This window comes from Bos indicus x Bos taurus, chromosome 17 (genome assembly GCF_003369695.1).
Source record: "Bos indicus x Bos taurus breed Angus x Brahman F1 hybrid chromosome 17, Bos_hybrid_MaternalHap_v2.0, whole genome shotgun sequence".
Lineage (NCBI taxonomy): Eukaryota > Metazoa > Chordata > Mammalia > Artiodactyla > Bovidae > Bos > Bos indicus x Bos taurus.
Genome location: NC_040092.1, coordinates 48969421 through 48973704, shown reverse-complemented (window position 1 = coordinate 48973704; position 4284 = coordinate 48969421). Strand labels below are relative to the sequence as shown.

At 38.5% G+C, this 4284-nt stretch overlaps 1 non-coding gene across 1 annotated transcript; it reads right to left on the bottom strand.

The window, feature by feature from the left end:
- Window positions 1–2886: 2886 nt before the first annotated feature.
- On the bottom strand, window positions 2887–2993 carry LOC113875185. Its single transcript, XR_003506187.1, has one exon. It is a non-coding gene; the product is annotated as a U6 spliceosomal RNA (small nuclear RNA).
- Window positions 2994–4284: the final 1291 nt, after the last annotated feature.

The following is a 4284-nucleotide window of genomic DNA, read 5'->3' as shown; positions in this document are numbered from 1 at the left end:
GCATTTGTCTTACATACTGCGGTGCTCCCGTGTTGGGTGCATATATATTTATAATTGTTATATCTTCTTCTTGGATTGATCCTTTGATCATTATGTAGTGACCTTCTTTGTCTCTCTTCACAGCCTTTGTTTTAAAGTCTATTTTATCTGATATGAGTATTGCTACTCCTGCTTTCTTTTGGTCCCTATTTGCATGGAAAATCTTTTTCCAGCCCTTCACTTTCAGTCTGTATGTGTCCCCTGTTTTGAGGTGGGTTTCTTGTAGACAATATATGTAGGGGTCTTGTTTTTGTATCCATTCAGCCAGTCTTTGTCTTTTGGTTGGGGCATTCAACCCATTTACGTTTAAGGTAATTACTGATAAGTATGATCCCGTTGCCATTTACTTTATTGTTTTGGGTTCGAGTTTATACACCGTTTTTGTGTTTCCTGTCTAGAGAATATCCTTTAGTATTTGTTGGAGAGCTGGTTTGGTGGTGCAGAACTCTCTCAGCTTTTGCTTGTCTGAAAAGCTTTTGATTTCTCCTTCATACTTGAATGAAATCCTTGCTGGGTACAATAATCTGGGCTGTAGGTTATTTTCTTTCATCATTTTAAGTATGTCTTGCCATTTCCTCCTGGCTTGAAGAGTTTCTATTGAAAGATGAGCTGTTATCCTTATGGGAATTCCCTTGTGTGTTATTTGTTGTTTTTCCCTTGCTGCTTTTAATATTTGTTCTTTGTGTTTGATCTTTGTTAATTTGATTAATATGTGTCTTGGGGTGTTTTGCCTTGGGTTCATCCTGTTTGGGACTCTCTGGGTTTCTTGGACTTGGGTGATTATTTCCTTCCCCATTTTAGGGAAGTTTTCAACTATTATCTCCTCAAGTATTTTCTCATGGTCTTTCTTTTTGTCTTCTTCTTCTGGAACCCCTATGATTTGAATATTGTAGCGTTTAATATTGTCCTTGAGGCCTCTGAGATTGTCCTCATTTCTTTTAATTCGTTTTTCTTTTATCCTCTCTGATTCATTTATTTCTACCCTTCTATCTTCTAATTCACTAATCCTATCTTCTGCCTCTGTTATTCTACTATTTGTTGCCTCCAGGGTGTTTTTAATTTCATTTATTGCATTATTCATTATATATTGACTGTTTTTTATTTCTTCTAGGTCCTTGTTAAACCTTTCTTGCATCTTCTCAATCCTTGTCTCCAGGCTATTTATCTGTGATTCCTTTTTAATTTCAAGATTTTGGATCAATTTCACTATCATTATTCGGAATTCTTTATCAGGTAGATTCCCTATCTCTTCCTCTTTTGTTTGGTTTGGTGGGCATTTATCCTGTTCCTTTATCTGCTGGGTATTCCTCTGTCTCTTCATCCTGTTTATATTACTGAGTTTAGGGTGTCCTTTCTGTATTCTGGCAATTTGTGGAGTTCTCTTTATTGTGGCATTTCCTCGCTGTGTGTGGTTTGTACAGGTGGCTTGTCAAGGTTTACTGGTTAGGGAAGCTTGTGTCAGTGTTCTGGTGGGTGGAGCTGTATTTCTTCTCTCTGGAGTGCAATGAAATGTCCAGTAATGAGTTATGAGATGTCTATGGTTTTGGGGTGACTTTGGGCAGCCTGTATCTTGAAGCTCAGGGCTGTGTTCCTTTGTTGCTGGAGAATTTGTTTGGTATGTCTTGCCCTGGAACTCGTTGGCCCTTGTGTGGTGCTTGGTTTCAGTGTTGGTATGGAGGCGTTTGATGAGCTCCTGTCAATTAACGTTCCTTGGAGTCAGGAGTTCCCTGTAGTCAGGGTTTGGACTTAAGCCTCCTGCTTCCAGTTATCGGTCTTATTTTTACAGTAGTTTCAAAACTTCTCCTTCTATACAGCACCACTGATAAAACATCTACATTAAAGATGAAAAGTTTCTCTACTGTGAGGGTCACTCAGAGAGGTTCACAGCATTACATGGAGAAGAGAAGAGGGAGGAGGGAGTTAGAGGTGACCCAAATGAGATGAGGTGGAATCAATAGTGGAGAGAGTAGGCTAGCCAGTAGTCACTTCCTTATGTGCTCTCCACAACTGGACCACTCAGAGATGTTCACGGAGTTATACAGAGAAGAGAAGAAGGAGGAAGGAGACAGAGGTGGCCAGAAGGATAAAAGGGGGGAATGAAAAGGAGGCAGACAGATCCAGCCAGTAATCAGTTCCCTAAGTGTTCTCCACTGTCTGGAACACACAGAAATTCACAGAGTTGGGTAGAGTAGAGAGGGGTTAGGGAGGAGACACAGGCGACCTGGTGGAGAAAAAGGAGAGTCCAAAGGGAGAGAGAGCAGTCAAGCCAGTAATCTCGCTCCCTAGTGAAAAATGGGTCCTGAAGATTGGGTTCTTAAAGGTACAAAATTGGTAACAAATACATAGAAGCAAAAATTAAAAATGTAGAGTAGAGTTTGGAATTTCAAAAATACGATGTTAAAGCAAAGAAGAAGGAAAAGAAAGAGAGAAAAAACGAACAAAGAAAAACAAACAAGGTCGTGAAAATTATAAAGAAAATACAGGTACAAAATTGATAACTAATACCAGAAAGCAAAAATTAAAAATCTAGAGTAGAGTTTGGAATTTCAAAAATACAATGTTAAAATAAAAGGAAGTAGAAAAATAAAGATAGAAAACAAACAAACAAAAACAAACAATGTCGCAAAAATTATAAAGAAAATACAGGTACAAAATTGATATCAAATACCAAAAAGCATAAATATAAAATCTAGAGTAGAGTTTGGAATTTCAGATATACAATGTTATATAAAAGAAGAAGAGAAAGAAATGGAGGGGGGAAAAAAAGTCACAGAAATTATAAAAAAAACTGTAGGTACAAAATTGATAACATATACAAAAAAGCTAAAATTAAAAATCTAGAGTAGAAAAAATATGGAACGCTTCACGAATTTGCGTGTCATCCTTGTGCAGGGGCCATGCTAATCTTCTCTGTATCGTTCCAATTTTAGTATATGTGCTGCCGAAGCGAGCACAGAGGAAACGAATTTTAAGGATGAATTTTCTGAATTGGTTCTGGAGTTCCTGGAATTACCTCTCTAATATGATCAGATTTAAGGAGGCTAATGAATCTATTTCCAGTAGGAAAAATAATTTCTGATTAATTATCTGAGTGCTGATAATTAATAGAGTTACTTCAACTATATGTACTGGATATTCCTAATTTACCAATCTTAAGAGGCAATACCATTTTTAGAAACTAAAAGAATATAATGACTTTGGTTGGTTGCTTCTATAGGTTGCTTCAGCAGGGACCTGAATTAAATAAATCCAGGAGAGAAGGGGGAGGAGCTGTCACACCATACAACCACTGCAGAACCCAACAGGAAGATGAGAGACTCTTTGCCTGACAAGAACTCAGCAAAATAAGACTCTCACAAATTAGCTGAAGCTGCTGCTGCTGCTAAGTCGCTTCAGTCGTGTCTGACTCTGTGCAACCCCATAGATGGCAGCCCACCAGGCTCCCCCATCCCTGGGATTCTCCAGGCAAGAACCCTAGAGTGGGTTGCCATTGCCTTCTCCAATTAGCTGAAGAAAAACCACTAAACTTTGAACTCTCAATTTCTCCAATGGACTCTGTTTACTATTGTGCTCCCAACTTCCTTTTCCCCTCTATAAAAGGATTCTCCTCTCTATTTTTTTTTTGGGGGGGGGGGAATTGTGCTTGGCTCACATGGTTGCAGTCCCCCAGTTGTAATTCTCTGCTGATCCTGAATAAAGCAGTTTTTGCTGTAGAAATAACTGACAGTCTATTTGTTTTAGGTAAACACTTCTAATGTTACTGAACAAAGTAGTAAAAAGAAAGGTTAAACTCAGAGTTTGAATTCCCATCTCAAATACCGCAAAATGACTTAAGAGCTTCTGGATCTGCTCTGAAGCTTATCTCCTGCACAGAGTGAAATTTCTACAAATCAAATGCAGAACCTCATCCTGTGATGGGCTGAATTATAGTCCAAGTTGAATTCTCATCCTTACAGAGTATCATTTGTTAATAGGAGGGAGCTGAAAGTTAATAGGAATTTAGCTATGGTTAGTAAGTGTTCAATCTGCCAGTAACCAAGAATAACAGAGTAACCAATATGGCAGTTTCCCAGGGTCATCAGCCAGCTACTTGAGGGCAGATTAATTACATTTGAAAGCTCCATTATGGCATTGTTAGTATTTCTCCTTGATGAAGTAGGCACACTGGATATGGTTTTGTCTTTCCTGCATGGAATGCTTCTGCCCAGACTATCAGTCTTGAACTTACAAGGATGCCTTATTTAG